General features: G+C 40.8%; 1 protein-coding gene across 8 annotated transcripts in view; it reads right to left on the bottom strand.

The window, feature by feature from the left end:
• Nucleotides 1–26,950, bottom strand: part of ADGRG2 (adhesion G protein-coupled receptor G2) — a 126,988-nt gene that overhangs the window by 71,276 nt on the left and 28,762 nt on the right. The window contains exon 1 of one of the 8 annotated variants that reach the window (XM_043896672.1): nucleotides 26,549–26,773. The exons of the other annotated variants lie outside the window; for them this stretch is intronic. The gene's annotated coding sequence lies outside the window, so the exon portion shown is untranslated. Of the gene's footprint in view, nucleotides 1–26,548; nucleotides 26,774–26,950 lie in introns of those variants that run through there. 8 annotated transcript variants of the gene reach the window in all.

Genomic DNA, 26,950 nt, shown 5'->3' with positions numbered 1-26,950 from the left:
CACTTTGGTTTAACATTCTGGCAGAGGGGCAAGGTCCCCTGAGGCAGGACATTAAAAGTGAAAGTGAAGTTGCTCAGTCGTGTCTGACTCTTTGCAATCCCATGGACTGTAGCCCACCAGGCTCCTCTATCCATGGAATTTTCCAGGCAAGAGTACTGGAGTGGGTTGCCATTTCCTTCTCCAGGGGATCTTCCCGACCCAGGGATCGAACCCAGGTCTCCCGCATTGCAGGCAGACCATCTGAGCCACCAGGGAAGCCCTTGGGCAGGACATTATGTATGATTATAATAACAAAAGCCACGAAAAGCAAAGGTTAAAGTCAAAGAAATAGATCCAACATCCAATTGGCTGTTCCCTATTACATCAATACCTGTAAAATATCAAGAGAGGAATTTAAAAACACAAAATGCTGCATATGTAACGATTACCACTATATAAAGGCTGGTTAAAAAACTGCTAAGAATCAGAAGAGGTCACAGAATCTTATCCCATTTATGTCTTAGGCTGTAAAAGGATAGATATGTTCCATTTCCTCTTTATTCGATGTTAATTCATTATCCTTTTTTTCTACTCAACATTTTTCAGCAGAGTCAACATTTTTCAAAAAGCAAAATTTATATCAGTACTGAATTTAAAAGTCTTATTTACCATTCATTTATTAACTTTGTTCCAACAAATATTCATTGAGAGCCAATATACACTAGATGAGATGTGAGGGTTGACTAGGTGGTAACTAGATGAAATACATGTGGTGGAGGTGGGGCAGGGGCTGGGAGGAGCTCAGCACACAGAGAAAACTGCAGAGGAGATGTCCGACGGAACTCCATGACAGGCAGTCAGCGCCAGCAGCAGGTGCTGGCGTGAGATGCTGAGGGAGGAAGAAGCCAGCTGGGAAATCACATTCCACCCACAGGGCTCAGGCATTAAGAGCCCACTGAGCAGGCTCCCTCTACACAGCCAGCAAGGAAGGGGCCAGGACACACCAGGCTGTGTGTTCTCAGCTGGCAGAGCTCCTGGCCATGGGGCACCCACAAACCCAGTCACCAATGCACCTCCCTCAACTCAAGATAGACAGAGTGTGCAGGCACCACAGTGAAGGCTTAAAAGCATGGGGTCAAATGTCCTGGTTCTGCCACACAATGTCCTGAGTGACTTTGGATAAGTTATTTCCAATGGCCAAGATTCCCCACCTAACAAACTGTGACAACAGGGCCAGCCTGATAGTGTTGCTTGGTGATTAAAGCAGACATCTGGGCACGGGGGCTGGCACTGTGAAGGGACTATAAATGCTAGCTATAGGCTCTTCAGTCAGTCAGTAAACAAACAGCTATCCTGTACCTGTCTGTGTGAGGATTACAGAGATGAGGACATGGAAAGATGGGAATAAATCACAATTTCTCAGTCTCCAGGAAAAGCTGGCAATTGTTGAGTTCTATAATTTAGGATTTCCCTGCTGGTCCAGTGAGAATAAGAATCCTCCTGACAATGCAGAGGACACCGGTTTGGTCCCTGGTCTGCAAAGATTCCACATGCTGTGGAGCAACTAAGCCCATGCACCACAACTACTGAGCCCACGCAACTAGAGCGTGTGCTTAGCAACAAAAGCAGCCACGGCCTTGAGAAGCCCGCACACTGCAACTAGAGAGTGGCCTCCGCTCACCACAACTAGAGAAAAGCTCCTGCAGCAACAGAGACCCAGTGAAACCAAAAATAAAATAAACAAATTTTCTTAATAAAAGGAATCCGATAATTTAATAACCATTGCCAGTACCAGGGAGGTAATTCTTTCCTTGGACATGCATGGCAAGATAACGTCTTTGAGCAGGAAGTGAATCCTTCTCCTTCCAAAGAGGACTTAAAACTTTTAAAATCAATACTGTAAATTGTATTATACATTAATAACATGCTATGTTAATAAATTATAAAGTGCCCCTGGTTTGTCCCTCCTCTCCAGCACTTTTATCCTCTCTCTGTTCATAATGGTATATTGCTGACCCTCCAAAATGAGTCACTTGGACGATAATGCTAATATTGTTATGCAAAGATACAGCAATGTCTCTGGAGAAAAACTTAAGTGTCTCTTACAGCTACATACAATAATATTGATGAACTTCAGAAATATATTGTAAGATAAAAGAGCCAGACATAAAAGGAATGCATGCTGCCCATGATCCCATTCAGATGAGAAACAAAAGCACAAAAAACTACAATGGAGTGAGGTTGGGAGTGTCATTATCCTTGGAGGGGAGCAGTGGATGTAACAATTAGAAGTGGGCACAAGGGGGCTTCTGAGGTTCAGGTAATATTCTGCTTGCTGGTTATATGATGTGTTCAGTTCCAGAAATTCACTGAATTATATACTTATATGCGTAAGTTTCATATATAAGTTTAAAAAATAATCTATTTTTAATTTTTGAACTCAGCTCCCCTTCCAAAAGCATTCCCTTTTTCCTTTTTGATTGCAGTAGTATAGTTGCTTTACAATATTGTGTTAGTTTCTGCTGTACAACGATATGAATCAGCTGTATGTATACATATATCCCCTCCCTCGAGCCTCCCCCCACCATCCCACCCATTTAGGCCACCAAAGAGCACCCAGCAGAGCTCCCTGCGCTATACAGCAGCTTCCCATATTGCTTCTGCTGGATCATTCCTTTTTTTAAAAAGCTGTGTTTAATGAACCAAGCCTCTACCCAAAAAACTCTCCTATACAAATGCCTTAGACCTGACTCCACCTGGAATTCAAAGAGCTGATTATAAGATTTATTGCACAAGTATCTAATTTTAGTTCTAGAAAGAGTACCAGAGCAGTCTGTTTTTGGAAAGGAATTCAGAATTCACCTAGCTGAGTTTCTTGTTCTATAGGTGTAGAAAGAGGCCCAATATATTCCAGGGCAGCAGTCCTCAACCTTTTTGGCATCAGGGACCAGTTGTGTGGAAGACTATTTTTCCACCGGGGGGTAGGGGGAAAGGGGTGTTGGTTTCAGGATGATTCAAGTCCATTACATTTATTGGGCACATTATTTCTATTATTATTACATCAGCTCCACCTCAGATCATCAGGCATTAGATCCCAGAGGTTGGGGATCCCTGTTCCAGGGGAAGGGTCACGGTCATTTGTTTGGTGGGACTCCTACTCTTTCTACCAGGCCACAATGCTGGCGTTCCTGAGAAATGATCCCCTCAGAAGCAAACTTCCAAGGCAAAATGAGACAACAAACACAAAATGCTATTACAGTTATTTTCAAAATTCCTGCAACCTCATTCATGAGCTTTACCAACTTTGAGGGTAGGACATAAGTGGTTTATAGGATATGGTCGAAGTTAAATCAGTCATGGGACACAGAGACTGGTTAACATGTGCTGTGACTTGGGCCTCTGACCAAAATAAACCATGCCTTTCCACTGAAGAGAGCTTGCACTCAATTCCCAGATGACAGCAGGAAAGACCGGAATGAAGGGTGACTCCAGAAATCATCTAGGAGAGAGAATATGGCTGAGGAAGAACTTACTACAGACCTGGCGTCACTGAAAAGACTGCTTTTCACTGTCAAGCCTGGAATATGTTTCTTCAAGGATGAATATATATTTTTCTAATAGGAGAAAAAGTTTAATGGTATTTAAAATAGTGCCACTCCTACTGCCCTCTGCATAAACTACTAGAGAACATCCTACTGGGTCATGACATTTCTGGGATCATGAATCAAAGAGGGAAATCTGTAGATTCTGAAACCCTTAATCATTGTACATTAAAGTCATTTTTATCTTTTTCAGCTGAAACTATTTATTCCTCATCTCCTGGTACAAGGTGGGTTAGGTCAAGGCGATCTAGGTCATCAACAGAGGTGACTTGAAGAGCCACTGGCTCTTAGCAAACTTTCAAGTTGCTGAGGATGGCTTATGAGACAACATCCATGACAAAGAAAACTTTTTGCTAGCATTTAAACAGTAAAACTAGACCTTGACACTAGACATCCACAAATTACAGATTATCCCAGATTCATCATCTCTTAGGGCTGCAGACTCTGATGCAAATGGCAACCCCTAGGGTTGGACAGTACATAAGCTACATGACTGAAAGCTATGGCCCTCCAAGAAATTATATGCCACTCCAAGAAATTATTCTAGACCTCTTCAATTTCATTAAATCAAATTCATTTAAAGACCATCAGTACAACCCTGAATGGTAATAAATCATAAATCTATCTTTAGAAAACAGTATGCCTTTGAGATATTTACACTGAATCATGAATGTTGGCTAACAAGACTAGCACAAGGAGAAATCATAAAAGGAGGTACTAAAGGGCAGATAAAATCAAGAACTAAAAGGTGAAAAAGCAACTGACTTTGATCATTCAACTGTCAAAGAAGTCAGAGAATCTCAAGGCTGGTTTCCTTTAGAATCTTTGATTATATGTTTAACTATGTTAAAAAAAAAAAAAAGAATCAAGAAACTGTAAAAGCATAATTAAATTTGAACTCTACTAAAAGATCCTGATACAACAAATATCTCCAATTTTTTTTTCTTCAATATTCCTAGAATATGTTGGGTTAGGTTATTTAGATCAAACCTTCTGCTGAAGACAATTAAAAATCATGAATAAAATATTAAAAAGCATTTTCTTTAATATATCAGAGAGCTGACAAGATAGAAAAGAATCACCAGGCCAAAGGTTAAGCCAAAGCAGGAACTCAGGGAGATAATATAGGCAAGTTCAGTTCAGTTCAGTCATTCAGTCATGTTCGACTCTTTGCGACCCCATGGACTGCAGCACGTCAGGGTTCCCTGTCCATCACCAACTCCCAGAGCTTGCTCAAAGGAGCCACTTATGCCTGAGGGTATGAGTCTAATGAAGCAAGCTTGAGCTCCAGATACAAAATACAAAAGAACAGTTCAGAGACATGGAAAAAAGCAATACAAGGTCTAACATACACTTAAACAAAATTCAAAGAGCAGAGAAGAAGAGCCAATGTTTGAAGTTATAATGACAGACTGACCCCAAACTGGTAAAAAAAAAACAACCTATCCACAGATCCAACAAGCCCAAAGAACCTCTACAATAAATAAAAAGGAACCAACACGTGAACAGAAAATAGTGAAATTGACAAAAACCAAAATCACAGAGAAAATCTTGAAAGGAGCCAGAGTAAACAAGACAGTTAACCTCCAAAGGAGCATCTGTAAGATGGACAGCTATCTCCTCAGAAGCAACAATGGAAACCAGAAGATGAACAAAAACTGTGATATTGTTCCCTACTTGCAAATCATCACTAAATAAATCCTAAAGATATGTTCAGGCAAAAAATGTAAGATCTGAGATGCAATAAAAAATGTGACCAGACCCATTCCTAACATTTGTAACATACAGGTCAAAAGTTTGAAAGGAGATCCAGTTTGCCCTTATTATTCCACTAAGGCTCCATCTCAAACTGCAAGAGGCTTTGTGCACATGGATGTTGACACCTCAGTCCATAGATCTAAACCCCCCTCTCTCCTTTAAGCAGCTGTCCTTTGGTCATCCCTCAGGTCTAGAGGTATGTACACCTGCAGCATGGTTTGTCCTGGGGAAGAGGACTGCCCAGGTCCTGGAAATAGACACAGAATATCTGGACAGGAAATACCCGACTCCTGGGTTCCCAGTATACAATCTAGAAATAAGGGTTGGGGGAGGAGAGGCAGGTTCAAGGTGGGCTTGCCTTCCTTGTATAAAAAAGTCCTCATCCTTTGGAGAGGGATATGACTAGGGAAGGGCCAGAGAGGGAGTCTCTAAAGCATGAGACATAGGGCAGAGGCCACAGCTGCCCAGAGTTAAGGGTGATACTGTATAGCGGTAAATTCAAAATATAAAATATCAATAATATCTTGCAGGGATAAGTGAAACATGACAGAAAAAAATGGTAACTATATTTAATATATCAATTAGAAGATGAAAAGTGAAGTCAAAAAAATTAAAGTCTTCCAAGGTCCCTGTATTATCCTAGAGGAGGCTAAAGGTATCGATTATCTTCAGACATTGAAAAGCTGAGTAGATGCTGTAAATTCAATAGCACCTAGTAAAAAACAGAAGTGAGGTATATAATTTCCTAACTAGTGGAGGGAGGGGTGATTTTTAGAATATTCAGTCATTCTGAAAGGCAAGAAAGTAGAGAAAAATAAACAGAGAACAGTGAGGAAAAATAAAAGATTCTGGGTTTAAACACACATACAAATCAATAATTCATTAAATATAAATGGACTATCATTCAATTAAAAGGCAAAGATTGTAAGACTGAAAAAATACAAAATGCAACTATATGCTGTTTACAAGCACGCAACTAGAACAATGATACAGAAAGTTTGAAAATAAAAGGATGGAAAAGATATGCAATGCCACTACTAATCAAAAGAAAATTAATGTTTATGTTAATATCAGACAAATTATACTTTAAAGCAAAAAGCATGACCTATAAAGAAAATGATGCATTCATAAAAGAATTAATTCTGTAAGAAGACTAAACAAATCTACATGTGAATGCAACTAATAATACAGCCTCAAAATAAACAAACCAGTATTTTTAACAGAATACAAGGAGAAATAGAACAAATTCACAATCATACTGAGAGATATTCACACATCTCTATCAACAACTGATAAAATTCAAAGAAAGTCACTAAGGATACAGAATATTTGAATGGCAAATTAAACCAACCTGACTTAATGACCATACATGAACCTTACAGAGTACATAACCTTTTCAAGTACACATGGAATATTTATGAAAGCCAACCAGGCCATAAAAGAAGTCTCAAAAAACAGATTTAGGAAAAAGAAAAGGACTATGTTCTTTGACCACAACACAATTAAGCTATAATAAAAAGTTCAACTATTATTTAACAAATAACTTTTGGGTCAAAGAAGTCCTAACATATATCTGAAAATATTTGACTGGATCAATAATGAAAATATTATATCTCAAAACATGTAGGATAGAGCTAAAGATACTTAGAGTGAAATTTCTATTTTAAATGCACATATTTTAAAAAAGAGAAAGGCTGAAAATTAATGAGTTAAGTACCTTCTTAAGAAGTTTGAAAAAGAACAGCAAAATAAACCCAAAGAGGAGGAAAGGAAGTAATAAAAAAAAAGATAAAAAGACATAAAGGTTTTAATAAAGCTAAGGCTGTTCTTTGAAAAGACTATTGTGGCAAAATTAAGAGGAGGTTGGAGAGAAGGCTAAAGAAGGAGGTAAAGAGAGAGAAGTGTAAGTGAATAACCTATAGAAAATATTGTAAAAGCAATATAAATGAAAATGCTATAAACATAAAAGATAAAAGGATCTTAGGAAGAACTTTATTCAATAATTTTAAAAATCTAGATAAAGATGAGCAAATCTCTAGGAAAAAAATATAACTTTCCAAGAAGGAATCAAGAGGAAATAATAAACCTAAATAGATGTATAATTAAAAGGTCTCAAAATTTTCCCCACAAAGAAAACTCCAGGCCTAGATGTTTTCACAGGAATTCCAACCTCACAAAAAGTCAAAGAACAGACAGAAAAACACAGCCTAATTCATTACCAGGCTACGAGAACCCTGGTGCCAAAACCTGACAAGGAAAGTCCTCACGTTTTTACCCATTTTATAAATCAAATGAGACTATTCACAGAATTCTCCGGAATGCTCACAAAAATGTCTAGCAGCAATTTCAAAGCTTGTAATTTGAAGAAATATAGGACAAAAGGAACTATACCACACTTCAGCAACAAAATTTTTTGAAGATAAAATCACCAAGAACTAAAGCCAGACAACAATGCTGTAGGAGAAATGGCATCCTGTACGCTAGAAAGAAAAAAAAGTTCTAAAGTGGACAGAAAGTGGGTTAACTGTTAAGGGCTGAATATGAACTCCAAAACAGCACCTTTGGGTATCATTTGTCATAGCCAAAGTAAAGTCAATGATGAACTACACAGCATGATGATAATTTAAAGCTTTCTTGTTTCTAGGAGCAAAGGGAAGGAAAATAATTTGGTCTTCACAGTGCAAATGACTTTCTTAATAAGAACTAAAGGCTTTCTAATGCAGCAGGGGGGAAAAAGCTTTGTTCAATAAAACAAGTGAATCAATACCAGATATGTAAGATTAGAAATAAATTATATACTTAAAAGTAAACATTCACAAAACCTTGTAAAAGGTTGTTATATTTTTCCACTCTCTCATTCATCTCCAAATTTCTCCACTGTCCTATCTGCAATCTATCCTCTTGACTACCCATGTTTGAATTACCCAAGGCAAAGTGAAAGCCTACTTTCTTCTGCCCTCACTCTTCAGGCTCCTCCCCTAATGCTCACAGTAAGTATGTTTAGAACACACACAGAAAAGCATAAGGTACAAGAGCACACATGAGAAGTCATCTGCCTGCCTTTGAATCCAAGTTCCACCACTTAACAGTATAACCTTGGCCTGTTCCTTAACCTCTATGGACCTAAATTTTTCTTCTGAAAAAATGGAGGTAACAATAGAATCTACCTTATAGGGTTCTACAGGGATAAAATGAGGCCATATAATCAAGATCTTAGTATAGACAAGAAATGTTGGCTATTATTACAAGCATAATTAGAAGACAAGTTAATAGTATACTCCTGCACTAAATATAAACAGACTTCAGAATTATTTTTTGCATTCATTCAACTAGTTCACAAACATTTATTGAGGTTCTATTACATACCAGGTACTATGCTAGGGACTCAAGGTACTACATTAAACAAGACAGGAATCTATCCTGCCCTCAAGAGCTTACAGACATTATTTAGATTCACTGGTCATTGGTGTGGCCAAATAAGTGGTGGGTTGTTTTTTTTTTTTAACTTAAAAGACACTTTCTCTTCATAGTCCATGAGACTCAACTTGATCTAAAAACCAAACCAAAGCACCAGAACGTAGTATCTTCTCCTACATAGACTTGGTCTCCACCTCACCTCACCCCAACCCTCACAACATGCAACTCCAGTCACAGCAGGCACTCAAAAAAGATTTTTGAAATTGATTTGGTCTGAAATTTATTGCTGTCTAATAATTCTATCAATATGTACAGGAGAGAAATAGAAGACTCCTTCAAAGCATCCTCAAGGTGTTGATCAGGCCAGGGGGGTAGGAGCAGAGATGAGGCAGAAACGTGGGGTTTGGAGCCTTGGGAGATGGTATTTGAGAGGAAGGGAGTCCTAAGGAAAGGGAACTGCCCGCCAACACTCTGTGCCTTGCCTTGCTTTTGTTGTCACATCAAGCCAGCTCCCAGGTGGCCAGGTGGTAAAGAATCCACCTGCCAATGCAGGAGACGCGGATTCAATCCCTGGGTCGGGAAGATCCCCTGGAGAAGGCAATGGCAACACACACTAGTACTCTCGAGTTGGACATAACTAAGTGACTGAGCATGCATGCCAACTCCTGTTCCAAGTCCCCATTTGGTCATTTATTAGCTGTGTGACTCTGCTTAGGTGTTTTAACCTTGTTTCTAACAGTAACTTATCAGCATTTATTATAACTATGTGAATTCTAATTTACATTAACTATAATAAATATTTGCATTGGTGACAAGATTTTTATTATTTATACCAGAAATCATCCCTACTTATGAGTCTCAGAGGAAATAGGAAATCCAAGTCAATAGTAACCTCAGAAGTTCTATTTAGAAGGGAGTTAGGAGCAGAAACCCGTTTGGGAGGAGTCTTTGGAAGCCGCATATGTATGCACAGCACTTAGGGTAAGAAGAGAACTTCAATGGTCCATTTCAAAACATGAGAAATGCTGTTGAGAGATAGGGAAGCCAGTCCAGGGAGATAGAAAGGGGAAAACTGTGAAACAAAATCCCAAAGAATTCTAGGTAAATGATCCTTCTCCTTCCCCAGATTTTACTGTACCATGTAATTTCAAAATCTGTACCCATTACTGAAGTTATTCAAAAACAATTGGATTACTGAGAAGAAATAGGTCAACGATAGAATCCCCAAGGAAGAGAAAATGTCTGAAGAAAAGAAGGCTCCAAGTGGGAGTGAAGAGTGACAAAGCAACAACAAAACGAATACAGTGGTTAAGGGGAGGGGAACTTGAAAGGGGGTAATTTGAAAGGAAATACAAACATGTTCATTATTTCTACATTTTCACACAGAAAGAAACTCACTCACCTGGCAGGAAGTTCAGAAGAAAAGATGGAGAAATTCTGCACAAGTCTAAAACTTTTTAAAAAAGGAAAGAATCAGACCAATGGAAACCAGGCCTTCTTGGCACCGTGACTCTTCAGTACTATAGTGAGCACATTGGCCAAGGACTCCAGGCCCCTAGCTGTCTACCAAGGCTTGAACTTGGCAGCAGAGTTACAAAAGAAATGGAGGAAGAAAACCTTACTCTTAAGAAACTTATTACAAATTGGAAGACAAGCCAAAGTCAGTTTGGAGGCTGACCTTGTTAATATTTAGTAGCCTGTATTACTACTCGGGCTTCATTAACCACATCACAGGGGCACTGAACAATGAAGTGATCAGTTCTGAGGCAGGGCGGTCTTTTTGAGAGACTCTACTTCATTAGCCCTTTCTTCAGTTTTTGTGACTTAACTTCCCTAGAACCTAAACTCCCTGACCAAGGATTGGGTGAGTCATTTATGGCACTTGCATCCCCACAGCCCAGGGCAGAATTCTTTCTCCACAGAGGAGCTGAATAAATAACTCTCTACTGATTGTCCAGTTTGGCTCACAGTTGGAAGTGGGCGATGGAGGCACTGGCAATGACCTGAGAGAAGGCCAAGGCAGATGCACTCTGGGAAAAGGAAATCGTGTGCCCACTCAGGACAGAGCACATTACTGACCACCTGACTTGCATGTTTCAGAATATTCCATCATGCTTTGCTTCAAAACCAAAACATGGGCACAGCTATCAGCTCAAAGATGACAGTCACTTCACACCATGCTGTCCCCTTATATGAAATACAGACATAATGATGTTCAAATCAAGAACTGCAAGAGGTAACAATCTATAGTGATCTTGGAACCAACTGATCTACTCCTGGCTTCAGTCAACAAACTGTTAAGACAGAAGTTCAATGCTCAAGGAGGATACAGGATAAGAATTCAAAGAGGAAATAAGAATTTAGAGATGTAGATTGACACGTACACACTACTATATAAAAAATAGGCTTCCCTGATGGCTCAAATGGTAAACAATCTGCCTGCAATGCAGGAGACTCAGGTTAGATCCCTGGGTCAGGAAGATCCCCTGGAGAAGGGAATGGCGACCCACTCCAGTATTCTTGCCTGGGAAATCCCACGGACAGAAGAGCCTGGAGGGCTACAGTCCACGGGATAGCAAAGAGTTGGACATGACTGAGCGACTAACACTTCCACTTTCATATATAAAATAGATAACAAGTAAATACCTATTCTATAGCACAGGGACTCTACTCAATATTCGGTAATGACCTATATGGGGGAAGAAGTTTTTAAGAAGAGCTGAGATATATATATATATATATATATATGTATTTATGTATGTATAACTGATTCAGTTTGCTGTACAGCAGAAACAAACACTGTAAGTCAACTATACTCCAATAAACAAGGAAACACAAACTTTAAATGACACAATGGACCAGCTAGACCTAATTGATATCTATAGGACATTTCACCCCAAAACAAGCAACTTCACCTTTTTCTCAAGTGCACACGGAACCTTCTCCAGAATAGATCACATCCTGGGCCATAAATCTAGTCTTGGTAAATTCAAAAAAATTGAAATCATTCCAGTCATCTTTTCTGACCACAGTGCAGTAAGATTAGATCTCAATTACAGGAAAAAAATTGTTAAAAATTCAAACACCTGGAGGCTAAATAACACGCTTCTGAATAACCAACAAATCATAGAAGAAATCAAAAAAGAAATCAAAATATGTATAGAAATGAATGAAAATGAAAACACAACAACCCAAAACCTATGGGACACTGTAAAAGCAGTGCTAAGGGGAAGGTTCATAGCATTACAGGCTTACATCAAGAAACAAGAAAAAAGCCAAATAAATAACCTAACTCTACACCTAAAGCAATTAGAGAAGGAAGAAATGAAGAACCCCAGGGTTAGCAGAAGGAAAGAAATCTTAAAAATTAAGGCAGAAATAAATGCAATAGAAACTAAAGAGACCATAGGAAAAATCAACAAAGCTAAAAGCTGGTTTTTTGAAAAAATAAACAAAATTGACAAACCATTAGCAAGACTCATTAAGAAACAAAGAGAGAAGAACCAAATTAACAAAATTAGAAATGAAAATGGAGAGATCACAACAGACAACACTGAAATACAAAGGATCATAAGAGACTACTACCAGCAGCTCTATGCCAATAAAATGCACAACTTGGATGAAATGGACAAATTCTTAGAAAAGTATAACTTTCCAAAACTGAACCAGGAAGAAATAGAAGATCTTAACAGACCCATCACAGGCAAGGAAATCGAAACTGTAATCAAAAATCTTCCAGCAAACAAAAGCCCAGGACCAGATGGCTTCACAGCTGAATTCTACCAAAAATTTAGAGAAGAGCTAACACCTACCTTACTCAAACTCTTCCAGAAAATTGCAGAGGAAGGTAAACTTCCAAACTCATTCTATGAGGCCACCATCACCCTAATTCCAAAACCAGACAAGGATGCCACAAAAAAAGAAAACTACAGGCCAATATCACTGATGAACATAGATGCAAAAATCCTTAACAAAATTCTAGCAAACAGAATCCAACAACATATTAAAAAAATCATACACCATGACCAAGTGGGCTTTATCCCAGGAATGCAAGGATTCTTCAATATCCGCAAATCAATCAATGTAATACACTACATTAACAAATTGAAAGATAAAAACCATATGATTATCTCAATAGATGCAGAGAAAGCCTTTGACAAAATTCAACACTCATTTATGATTAAAACTCTCCAAAAAGCAGGAATAGAAGGAACATACCTCAACATAATAAAAGCTATATATGACAAACCCACAGCAAGCATCACCCTCAATGGTGAAAAATTGAAAGCATTTCCCCTGAAATCAGGAACAAGACAAGGGTGCCCACTCTCACCACTACTGTTCAACATAGTGTTGGAAGTTTTGGCCACAGCAATCAGAGCAGAAAAAGAAGTAAAAGGAATCCAGATAGGAAAAGAAGAAGTGAAACTCTCACTGTTTGCAGATGACATGATCCTCTATATAGAAAACCCTAAAGACTCTACCAGAAAATTACTAGAACTAATCAATGAATATAGTAAAGTTGCAGGATATAAAATTAACACACAGAAATCCCTTGCATTCCTATATACTAACAATGAAAAAACAGAAAGAGAAATTAAGGAAACAATACCATTCACCATTGCAACAAAAAGAATAAAATACTTAGGAGTATATCTACCTAAAGAAACAAAAGACCTATACATAGAAAACTATAAAACACTGATGAAAGAAATCAAAGAGGACACAAACAGATGGAGAAACATACCGTGTTCATGGATTGGAAGAATCAATATTGTCAAAATGGCTATTCTACCCAAAGCAATCTATAGATTCAATGCAATCCCTATCAAGCTACCAACGGTATTTTTCACAGAACTAGACCAAAGAATTTCACAATTTGTATGGAAATACAAAAAACCTCGAATAGCCAAAGTAATCTTGAAAAAGAAGAATGGAACTGGAGGAATCAACCTGCCTGACTTCAGACTCTACTACAAAGCCACAGTCATCAAGACAGTGTGGTACTGGCACAAAGACAGAAATATAGACCAATGGAACAGAATAGAAAGCCCAGAGATAAATCCACGAACCTATGGACACCTTATCTTTGACAAAGGAGGCAAGGATATACAATGGAAAAAAGACAACCTCTTTAACAAGTGGTGCTGGGAAAACTGGTCAACCACTTGCAAAAGAATGAAACTAGAACACTTTCTAACACCATACACAAAAATAAACTCAAAATGGATTAAAGATCTAAATGTAAGACCAGAAACTATAAAACTCCTAGAGGAGAACATAGGCAAAACACTCTCCGACATAAATCACAGCAAGATCCTCTATGACCCACCTCCCAGAATATTGGAAATAAAAGCAAAACTAAACAAATGGGATCTAATGAAACTTAAAAGCTTTTGCACTACAAAAGAAACTATAAGTAAGGTGAAAAGACAGCCCTCAGATTGGGAGAAAATAATAGCAAATGAAGAAACAGACAAAGGATTAATCTCAAAAGTATACAAGCAACTCCTGCAGCTCAATTCCAGAAAAATAAATGACCCAATCAAAAAATGGGCCAGAGAACTAAACAGACATTTCTCCAAAGAAGACATACAGATGGCTAACAAACACATGAAAAGGTGCTCAACATCACTCATTATTAGAGAAATGCAAATCAAAACCACAATGAGGTACCATTACACTCCAGTCAGGATGGCTGCTATCCAAAAGTCTACAAGCAATAAATGCTGGAGAGGGTGTGGAGAAAAGGGAACCCTCTTACACTGTTGGTGAGAATGCAAACTAGTACAGCCACTATGGAAAACAGTGTGGAGATTCCTTAAAAAACTGGAAATAGAACTGCCATATGACCCAGCAATACCACTTCTGGGCATACACACTGAGGAAACCAGTTCTGAAAGAGACACATGCACCCCAATGTTCATCGCAGCACTGTTTATAATAGCCAGGACATGGAAGCAACCTAGATGCCCATCAGCAGATGAATGGATAAGGAAGCTGTGGTACATATACACCATGGAATTTTACTCAGCCGTCAAAAAGAATTCATTTGAACCAGTCCTAATGAGATGGATGAAACTGGAGCCCCTTATACAGAGTGAAGTAAGCCAGAAAGATAAAGAACATTACAGCATACTAACACATATATATGGAATTTAGAAAGATGGTAACGATAACCCTATATGCAAAACAGAAAAAGAGACACAGAAATACAGAACAGACTTTTGAACTCTGTGGGAGAAGGTGAGGGTGGGATGTTTCAAAAGAACAGCATGTATACTATCTATGGTGAAACAGATCACCAGCCCAGGTGGGATGCATGAGACAAGTGCTCCGGCCTGGTGCACTGGGAAGACCCAGAGGAATCGGGTGGAGAGGGAGATGGGAGGGGGGATCGGGATGGGGAATAAGTGTAAATCTATGGCTGATTCATATCAATGTATGACAAGACCCACTGAAATGTTGTGAAGTAAAAAAAAAAAAAAAAAATTTAAAACAGATAAAAAACAAAGAGGAAATAAGAAGTCATGGTGAATTACTATTGATTATATGCTCTTTAAGAGGGAAAAAAAGGATTAGCTCTTAATAAAGCCCAGTATGTCAGAAAAACTTCATTAAGCAATGTTTAAAGACAAAAAGGAAAGCCAAGCAAGATGTCCTGTCCTAGGATGAACAAATTACAAACACATGTACCAATGCTCAACATGGAGTGAATGGAAGATTAACAACTGTAAAGCATTAACATAATCAAACAAAGAAACAAATTGATTGTGACTTGAGTATAGAAATAATTTCACTTTATATTTGTGTAAATGAGAATTTTCTGCATAGGAGTTTTTGATGAAATTCCACAACCCAAACACGTTGCCTCTTCCAAAACATTACTGATAACCACAATAAAGCATGCTGAGTGGTTCCCGGTAAACAAGTTTATTAATAAACAACATGAGTCTCTCTTTACTCCTTTGGAACATTTTCAGGTAGAAAAATAGGGCAAGCGACAATGAAATTTGTTTTGCCTACTGCATGAAAAAATTTAAAAGCCTGATAATACCCAAAGCTGGAAAGCATGTTCAAGGGAACATGAGAAATGAACTCTTGCTTACACTGCTGGTGAATACATATACTTTGAGAGAACAGTTGAGCTACGTTTTGAATTTTTAAATGTGCATATCTTTTGATCCAGAAATTCTAATTCCAGAGATTGTCCCTACAGAAATAGCGACACACAGACACAAAAATATACAGACAGATACTCTTATTGCAGCTTTGTGCAAGGGTGGAAAAGCCTAAGTATCCATCAGTAAATGAATAGTTAAAAAAAGGATGGTCCATCCATATTCTGAAATGTTATACAATGCTTAAGAAAAATGAAGTTGATCTGCATGTATTGATACATAGAGATGGTCAATATGTGTAAGTCATGCAAAAAAATCAAGTTTCTTAATACTGTAGCTACTAGGATATGTTAAGAAACAAACAAAGCTCTATATATGTATGCTTATTTGTATAGCGACAAATGTGGCCACATACAAAAAAGCCTGGAAGGAGACTCACCAAGCCTCCATAGAGAGGCATGTGACGGGGGAAAGGACGAAGGCCAACAGAACATGGGCACAGGTTCATGTATGACTTATACAATTACATGTATTTTTTTTCTAGCAAAAAGCAGAACAGAGGGAGGCTGGGCCAAGCCATCCAGGTTTTTCAAAGAGAACGCACAAGCTCAGAGGGAGACTAACTAGAACATAAAGCCATCACTAGCTCAGCTGGATGCCGTCTCCCCTGGACCCACTCTAGAACAATTAGAAAGGCCCATTGAGAGCACAAAGACTTCTGCTACCCAGCCAGGGAGCAAGAACTCACTTGAGCAAGCTGTGGAAAAGAATGTCAAAAGCAATGATGTGAAAATGGCTGATGGACACAGAGGCCTAAACTTAATTACAGAACTGCCCATCTGTCAGCCTCTGGATCTGTCTTTGCCACTATCACTGCCACATGTCCACCGCCCTTTATCTCCACAAGAAACTAAGCAGGACTTGGGATCTGATGAGGATCAGCACCAGCACTCCAGTAACAAAACAGAATGCCTGCCAATGTTTGGGCTTCTTACATCATTGAAAGGAAAGGGCAAGTCACAAAAGGAACCATACTGACTTATGTAAGACATGGCACAGAACAGAGAAGCTTCTCAGAGAAGAACAGCAAACTCACCAATTGCTAGGATTAACTGAAACCTCCCACAGCTGCAGACTGCCCCAAACCATGACATCAGGAAGGCTGGAAATGCATCCAACTTCCTCTATTTATCAAGCTGGCTAAAACCCAGGGTAATACCAGCATAACCAGAAAAAATAAAAAAAGAGAGAGAGAGAGAGAGACAGACCATACCAGTGGCTTGGATGGTAAGGAAATTATCTCTGATTGTACTCAGAGCTAGCTCCAGAGCAGAGGAAGCTCAGAGCGGCTGCATCCAAGAACTGGAACGCCTGTACTCACTGGCTGCTCAGAGCCCCAGGTACTGACTGTGGGGTCCACGCATCCTGGGATCATCAGCAAAACCACTGGGTAACTGCACAGGTAACTGCAGCTCCAGACAGTTGCCCACTGTCCTCTTGGGTAATGTGATGCTGGTCCAAGGAGCAACCAAAACAAAACCCAGTGATGTGATGTGCAGCATCCTGAGGGCTCACTGCTTCATTGAGAACCTAATGATTAATCAGTGGCCCAGACTGAGGGGCAGAGAGTGGCTCACAGTTCCTGGCAATGACACCAACACCATGGAAGAAAGGACCAGTGGCCAAAGGCCTCAATAAATTGGGAAGAGGAGCATAAATAAGCAAAGGGAAGCTTCTCCACAGTGGTAGGAAAAGCAAATTGCACAGATGGAGAGGATTAAGGTGAGGCTGGTCGGCAGATACAGAAGGTCAGGGATATGTCGGGCTTGGCTACAGACTGGTGGGTATGGCCATCGAGGAACAAACAAGCATGGTTCTCAAACTTTGTGATGGCCCCATTACTGAGGGGACCCCACCTAATAGGATCTTTACCTGCACAGACTGGTTCAGTTCTGGATGCCACCATTCAAGAGGAGTCCAACTGAGATGGTTCTGTAAGACTTCAAAGATAATTAGTTGAACAAAACTCTACTGAAGGCCTACTGTGTGCCAAAGAACAGGGCCACTCTGTTGGGGTGTGCAGGTTACACCCTTGCCAAAGGCACTTAGCAAAGAGGACCATAAGAGCCTGAATGCAGAACGCTAGGCTTTCCGGAAGCTCCATATGAACCAGGTACAGTGGGAGCTTCAAGGAAGGGAACCTAAGCTGGCAGAGGGAAACGAATCTAGGAGGTTCCTCCAGGAGGTAACAGTCACGCTGCCTCTTAAAGGATGTGCAACTCCCTTCACATGAAGAGGTGGGAACAGGCATTCCAAAGAGAGGTAAGTGCCTCAACTGAAACATAGAGCCAAAGACTGGCACAGAGTGGGCAGGACTAGAATCAGTCTGGCATCAAAAGCAAAGCAGAGAATGGTCAGAAGGGACCTGAAGGGATGGAGCAGGCAACCAATGAAATGTATTAAAAACATAATCTGTGAATAGACTGGAAAAAATCCACACTGCAAGTCCAGGTGGAGGTTACGATGGATTAGGAATAATACCCAAGGTATTATTTGTGTACCTATTATGAGGTACCCAAGGCCCTCAGAGAAGAACCGTGACAGGGAGGTGGTCTTCATCTCTGCCATGGGCACAAGGCGATGATAAAAGGTAGCTTTAAACTACAGCCCAAAGTATTTAAATTAAGAGAAGCATCTTGCTTTGGAGCATTGTTAAATTGTAGAAGGAATTGCGTTCTGAAACATCTAAGAAGATGACTGCTTTCTTTTTTTTTTAATATTTATTTATTTATGGGTGATATTCTGTTTGTTTGGCAGAATCATTACATCATTGGTAATATTTATTCATTTATTTGGTTGTGCCGGGTCTTAGGTGCAGCACATGAAATCTTCATTGCAGCATTAAGACTCACTACTTGTGGCATGTGGGCTCCATTGCTCTGCGGCATGTAGGATCTTACTTCCCTAACTAGGCATCGAACCCAAGTTCCCTGCAATTCAAAGTAGGTGGTCTCTTAACCACTAGACCACAATGGAAGTCCATGCGAAGATGACCTCTTAGTCACACTGGTGATGCTGGGTCAGAGGTGGAATGAACCAGGCCAGGGTAAGGAGCTGGCAGACCTCTTGGACTGTTGGTCCAATGCTGTTTTTTCTGGAGCACTGAACGTTTCCTTTTCTCTCCTCCTCCCTCTCCAGTTTTCTCATCCTCTCTTCCCTTCTACTCTCCTTCATCCTATGGTTTCCCTCTTCTCCTTCCTCCCCTTCCAAAGCCTGAGGTTTTCCAAATGTATCCAAGGGGCTAGAATGTTGATGGTTACCTCTGCCCAGAGCTGAAGAGGGTATTAAAGAGCACAAAGGGAGGGACCCCCTTTGAATGACTTCTTGATCAGCAGACCCGACCCCCTGGGTGAGGCAACCACAGGTCTCCCTGAAACATGGCGGAACTAAAGGTGTTTCCAAACTTAGGGCATGCCTTTCCTTAGGGTGTAAACAATTACCACCTTAAGTGTGTATCTGTATGTAAGGATGTACCAATGAATTCTTTCTCAGAGCATTCATTGTCTATTTCACAAAAACACCTACTTGATTTTTTTAATGACAGTCGTATTAAGCTATATTCATACAAAGTTAACTAGACATGAACTTTCTTCCTTTTGTATGAAAACATTTCCCGAAGAAAACCGAATTTAGATAACTACTGCCACATTAAATCAATCCCAACTGCCACACCTGAGGCTTTCTAATTAACTCTCAACTCCTCTTTCCACTGGATAGCAACAAATTCTGATCATTTTCCTCTAAAACTATGCTTTGATACTGTGTTTTCAGTAATGAAATAAAATATGATGAAAAGATACACAGATGAAGAAAAAACAAACAATTTTAAGTGTAGGATGGGTTCCACCAAGTACTAAGAAAATCACCATGTCAATTTTTCCTTTTTTAAAATATTTATTTATTTGGCTGTGCTGGGTCTTAGTTGTGGCATGCAAACTCTTAGTTGCAGAATGTGGGATCCAGTTCCCTGACAGGATCGAACCCGGGTCCCCTGCATTGGGAGCCTGGAGTCTTAGCCACTGGACCACCAGGAAAGTTCCCAATTTTTCCTTTGTTAAGTTTTTGCTGCATCTTCAACACGACTTAAAAATTAAGTCTACTGCCTTAAAGTTTTCTGTTTCCAAATACATTTGCCACTTGAGACGTACTAAACATTTAACTGCTCCTTAGTCCAATTCCAGGGAGTAAGAGGAGGAAACTTTTGCCCATAAAGTTTTTCTTGTTCCCACTGGAAATGAGTAAGAAATTACATTATTATCCAGCCCTATTCAACAGATAGACTGTAGAATATAGGAACTTGGTGATTTATAGTATCATTGTAAAATTCAAGGCAAGGGCCTTAATCTCTACACTGCTACATCTCTGCCAATCCTGACAGCAAAAGAGTTCTAGCCTTTCCCTTCTGCGGGAGATTGCAAAACTGGCCATAAATTCTCCCTATGCCAGTATGCCAATCCATCTGCACTGTGACTGCAACTCCTCCTAGCAAAAGGGAGGATTATCTCTTTCTCCACCTCTTGAACATGGAATGGACTCATTTGCTCTGCCTAACAGGACATTGGCAAATGTGATGCCACCAGAAGCTTGAAAAGTGCTTTGAACTTCTCTGGCGGTCCAGTGGTTGACTCCACATTTCCAGTGCAAGGGACACAGGTTTGATCCCTGGCCAAGGAACTAAGGTCCGACATGCCACATGATGCGGCCAAATATTTCTTTTAAAAAGTGCGTGACTGTGGAAGTTTGCACTTTCCTGCTGCTCCTGGAACCTCGAGCCACTATGTGAGGGGGAGAACAAGCCTGAGTTAGCCTGCTGGGTGGTGAAAGGCGTGTGCCCAGTTACCACTACCATGCCAACCTCCAGCACAGAGTCATCTAGCTGACTGGCAGGGGACTGCAGGGACATGAGTGAGCAGAGAGACACCAGCAGGACCGTCCAGCTGAGCCCAGCCCACACTGCAGACTCCAGAACTGGGAACAAATGAAATGGCTGTGGCTTTATCTAAACCACTAAATGCTGGGGTGTTTTGTTACACAGAAAAATCTAGTTTATGCATCTTCCTTCTTCCTTTCCTCTTCATCTTTCTCTTCCTCTCTAGCTACCTTTCCTCCCTTTCATTATTCCCCCCATGCTTCTTGCTTTTCTCTTTTCCTTCTGCGAGTACTACAAGTACCCATTTAAGGACCCACAAGGCACAAAAGACAGTGGCCTGGGCTAGTTCAATTCAAAGGTGGTCTCATTTCCTCCTAACCCATCCCTCTGAAGCCAGCATAATACAGATTCTATGCATCTCACATGGTCTCTGGGATGCAATCATAAAGCGACCGGCAAGATGTTTCTAGGACTGGCAGGCAAGAGGGTGGACTCTTGGCAGTTTGCAGCTCATCTCTGGGCTTTTACTGGTGAAAATCTCCCTGGGAGAGTCATTTATCACAGTGGCCTGTGGAGTAGACTCCTGAGGCGTCCTAGCTCTCCCCTTGCCCCGTTACTCCTTGCCACCAGAGGGGACGCACGATACGAAAATGGGCCTTTCAGGCCAGACACCCAAGGGTTAAGGAGCATAGCCCAAGACCCCTTCCCTTACTTGGCCACCCTAAGTGACTGAAAGATGTATTTATAACTACAGGAAACAATGCACTATGAAGTGGGAAAATGCTTAGATTTCCATTTGTTTACTACATGAATATAAGAAAATCAATAGGATCATCTGGCTAATGACATCAAACCACTCGGTACAACTCAGAAGCCACAAGAAGGTCATTTCTTAAAACGCTTTTCTTTCCTCTTCCTCATTTATAGTCTGTACTTTACTCCCACTCTAACTTATTTTTCCCCTGAATGATGTTTTCACAGACTTTTTAAAAGCTTACTTTTCCCTGGCGTCCTGGAACCTGTCATTTGTTTGTGGTTACAACACTAAATGTTTAGAAAGGGCAAATTAGATGTCAGGGTTGGATAAATGGTCACTTTTCTTAATGGTGTTTTCAATGGAACTCTTTTCTCCCTAGGATTCCCTGCAGAGGTTCGCTTCTTCTCCAGGTGCATGTGTGAAGGTATTCAGAGACTGACCATCAAACTGTCAGGACAACAGGGGTTTTACTGCTTCCATCAACAAGAGTAAATCAGAAGTATACCCTCTGGAACACACTGCTAGGATTTTTTTTCTCGATTTCTCAATGCCAGGTTCTGGAAGAGCTGAGGAAGACTTTATTGCCTCAGGTGTCCTCCAGTATCTCCCTTCTCATGTTCCACAACTATCTATAGAACCCCCCTGTATAAAGAGAATTAGTTGTCCTCCTCCTCATCTGTTCTTGATAGTAATCATGCCTTCCACTTGTATGGTGATTTATGGCAGACAAAAAGCCAAGAGGTACTCAACAATGGAGACCACAGATGACAAGATGCCATTCTGTATTCCCTCTCTCTCCCCACACAAAGAAAAGCAGGTTCAAGGAGAATACACATTAAAAAGGAGATCAAAACCAAGGAGGGGCATTAGAAAACAAACAGCAAGGACACAAGGACTTCACATTTGTATTATCAAATATCAAACCACAAACAGGGCTCTCTGGTGCCCAAAGAGAAAAAGAATCACGTTCCATTCTGAATTCATCCATGAAGAGGAGAAAACACAGTTCTTCGAGGAAGCAGAGTTTTTCCTTGTAACTAGTCCTTTCACTGAACCTGCTCAGGGCTTGTCCATACTTGCTATGGCCACTTTCTCTCTTCCCAACCTCTCTGGAAATTATTTCAAACAGGATTTTGTGCTACTCTTGTCAAGGTCGGCCAGGACTCCCACCTCACAGAGCTCAGCAGTGACTTCTCAGTCCACGGCTAAATCCTCCTGTCAGCAGCCTTTGACGGTTGATAACATCATCTATAGGAAGTTGGCTCCTAATTAAGACTCCCTTCTAAAATGGAGGCTGGCCCATTATTTGCACTGGGAAAGGCTAAAGGGGGATGTTCTGGAAAAGCCAGAAACATCTTCATTCCAATTCCTACTCACAGATGAACAGTGTTATAAAATGTGCTCGAGTTCTAAGAGCTCTGAGGACACAAAGATGGGAGTGACTAATTCTATCTTTTGTGTGTTTGGGAGGTGGAGGACTGAGAAACTTGTTCCATATCAGCAGGACTGAAGGAGAGGCTGCCCTGTTAAAAGTAGCCTAGCATAGGACTCCTCTCCTACCCTCAGAGTTCTTAATTTCTGACTAATAACTAAAAGACCACCTGTCAAGGCTTGATTTTTCTGTTTTTGCAAAGCACTGATACCCATTAAAGACTGCGAGCTTCAACTGATCAAGTCAGCTTTACTGGTGAGTGGGGATCACACAGGCATGGGTGACCGGGAAGAGCCCTGCGGGGTCAGACACAGACAACAGGAGCTCTGAGATGGGCACCTGCTGTTAGTTCAGTGAGGGCAAAAGGGAACGGATGGGGAAGAGATGCCCAAGGAGAGTTTGCCTACATTAGAGGTTTAGGTTTGCTGGGCTGGTCCTTAGAAACCAGAACTCAATCCCATTCCAAGCAGCTCTCCTACATCCAGGAAAACCTCCCACTTGCTGGCTGGTCTTCTCATTTCTTTTTCTCCCCCATAAGAATATTCTTTGCAAGCATCAACACTACCTGCTCCTTTTGTTTATACTGCCTTCAAGTGACTCTCCTTGGCTACACCGGAAGTGGAATTAATTTTTTTCAGACAGGATGGTGTAAGGTAGGGTGGGGAAAGCCTGTGCTGATGGAAACTCCTCTCTCACCGGGGAATCTGGCTGTGACACCAAGCCCTGGCCTCACACCAAAACAGGGCCGTCCATATTTTTTTTTTAGTATTCCCCTCTTTGACCCGCCCAGGGTGTTTTTCCAGGAGACCTGGCAAACAACAGCATGACAGGTTCAATGGTTTTCATTGACAGCCCCAGTGGAGTCCTCCTCTGAAAACTGCAAAACTGGACACACAAACAGTCCATAAAAATCATACCTCCCACAAGTGTCTGGATGCTGCCTTTTGCCTAATGACCCTCCAGCACTGATGCAGCATGGGTGGCTTCGTGGTATTTTTTTTTTAATGATTTTTCCAAAACTGAGGTGTTCCAAGTGGTGAGAGAGTATTGTTTTTTTCCCTTACAGCAAAAGTCTAACTCCCCAGACATTTTTGGAAATCTGGAGCAGACCATATGAGTGGTCCCAAAGTTTCAACTTTGCCACCAGACCCCAAAGTCTCCTTGAACCTGGAGGCACATTGGGCTTGCCTGTTAGAAGGTCTATAGTGAAGTCACTCAGTTGTGTCCGACTCTGTGATCCCATGGACTGTAGCCTGAAAGGCTCCTCTGTCCATGGGATTTTCCAGGCAAGAATACTGGAGTGGGTTGCCATTTCCTTCTCCAGGGGATCTTCCTGACCCAGGGATCGAACCCGGGTCTCCTGCACTGCAGGTGGACTCCTTACCATCTGAGCCACCAGGGAAGCCCTATAACTCACTCTAATACACTGCAGGAAAGTATTGTGATATCCCGTGTGGGCCAGTTAGTTTGACCTTGAATTCTACGAGGGGTCAGCAAACTTGATAGCAGAAAGGCAGCTCCTTCCACCATGCGGACCTTGAGCTTGCTACTTAAGAGAATGGAGGCCAAAACATTCTACTGGTGAAACTGGCAACTCAACTAGAATGATAATTAGAATGCTGAGGAAAAAAGTAAAGATTACTTCTCTTCCAAAGTATAACACACATTAGTCTCAGAAATAGATGAAAAATTTCACAGTAAAAAACTGCAAAGTGAATATGAAAGAGAATATTTCAATCCATCTCTTGGGTTCTCATTGGAAACGGTCGGGCTGAAAGGAAATGAACCCAGGTGGGAAAGTTGGGTTACAGCTGGTGGGGTATCTCAGGAAGGAATATTCAGTAACTTCCTCGTGAATTGTCAATAAATATTAACCACAGTAAAGGAAGGTCGCCATGCCCACTCATGAAGCAAATGGCAGAGTGTTTAAAGGGACATAAGCCCCTGCCTTTGAATTCTGGCTCTGCTACCTGCTGCTCCTAAAACCTTTGGGCAATTAACTCAGTCTATCTGTGTGCCTCAATTTCTCCATCTATAAAATGGAGATAATATCAATAGCATCCATCTCACAGTTGTTGGTACATATAAATGTGTCACTACACATGAAACACCTAAAATAATCCCTGGCACATAGCAAATTCTCAATAAATAGTAAAAATCAATGTTGTAATTAGAAATATATGTTGAAAATAGCATCTCATATGGGCACGATCTGCCTGAATAAAGATGTAGTGTGCTTGTGCAAGAAAAGAAAAAGGGCACAGTATCTCAAAAGAGCTGCTGTTAAAACTCATGTTCCACAAGTATTATAAGCTGCTTTTAGTTATTCTACAGTAATCATGCCAAATTATTGACGAAATTGCCAAAGCGCTTTCACATATAGGATACTGCAGAAGAAGGGGGGGGGGGGGAGACAAGATATTTTTACTGAGTCCTGATGAGAACGAATATGTAACTTTAGCCTGCCACAAGCCACAGGACACAGCTGTCTCAGATATTGAACATCTTGCCAACTGATGGTCCTTATCCATAAAATGGGAATAATCGTAGTATTTGTCTCCTAAAATTCTTGTGAAGGAGTAGTGAGTAAGTACAGGAAACGTGCTGAGCAGAGAGTGTGGCTCATATTAATAGTACATGTTCAAAACACTTAGCTATGACCTCACTGCCATCATCCACTGCTCAGGTGTGTCAGGCACTTGGCTGATTGCTTCAAAGGCCTGGGCGGCGGGTGAAATTGAACGAGATTCTCTAAACACAGTCTGTGTGGGCAGTGGGCCCACTACCCTTCCTGTGTTCCTTCCACTCTGGCCATCCCACTTTGCCCAAGCCTTCCTTCCACCTCCCTGCCCTGGGCTCTTCTCCTCATACCCATCCCATCATCACTGCCCCCCCACCTCACAGGACCACAGCGAGAATCCCTGTTGATCTCTGACTATGGTCTTAAAATGAGCTTCCTGTCTCAAAACTCATCAACCCTTTAAACAAACTCAGATGGCTGAATTAATAACTTTGTCATTTGTTAAAGGAATTGGGGGACTGGGGGAGAAAATGAGGATGATATTTGAGGGGCCAGGGCCATCTTTTGGGGCTTTATTCTCTTGCAACTGAGAACCCTGCACAAGGGTCGTCCCCACCCTGGTCCCTTGCACGGAGGGGATGTGTGCGCCACCAGGCTCAGTGGACTCCCCATTTGACAAATATTTAGTGAGTAAATACCATGTGCCAGGCACTACATGAGGTGCTAGGAACGCACTGGTGAGCAAGACAGATACAACTGTGCCCTTCTGGAACTGACATGCTGGTGGGGCACTCAAATAAAAATGTAAATGAACAAACATATGAGACAATTACAAGTTTTAAAGAGGGTTGTGGAGCAAACACACAGCTGAATTATATTCTTAGAGGAGACAGTGGGACACAAAGAACGTGCAACTTGTTCCATATGATAAAGGAAATCAGCAAATAAAAGCATGTTACCACAAGATCTTTCTATTAAGACATTCACATTGGCAAGAGTCAAGCTAACGTGTTGCCAATATGCCAACAGACCTTAACTTGCAGTGGGGAAGCTTGCTTTCGCACTCCACTCTCTGCCGTGTTTTTTTCCTTTATTTCTGGGGTTGGGACCAGGCTGCACCAGTGCTTTGATATTTTCTCAGAGCAGTTTCAGATGAAAACATGAAGACAGGTTTATCTTAAAGGAATCAAAATTATAATCCTTAGAGAACTAAGTAAATCTTCACTTGCTTATAAGCTGTTTAGCTAAAGTTCTATGATAAAACTGTTCTTCTTAATACACCTCAAAATGACAACCCTGAGGGAAGGGGTGGGATTATGGGTGGATTATATTTGTGGCACTGTGGTTTTCTGTAATTTTTCAAATTTTAGCAATAAAGCTACACTATTTTGAAAAACAAAAAAAGTAATCTCACAGGCCTATTTGGGTTTTTT

Source organism: Cervus elaphus, chromosome X (genome assembly GCF_910594005.1).
Source record: "Cervus elaphus chromosome X, mCerEla1.1, whole genome shotgun sequence".
Taxonomy (NCBI): Eukaryota; Metazoa; Chordata; class Mammalia; order Artiodactyla; family Cervidae; genus Cervus; species Cervus elaphus.
The sequence above is the reverse complement of the archived record's forward strand: the minus strand, read 5'-3'. Positions and strand labels throughout refer to the sequence as shown.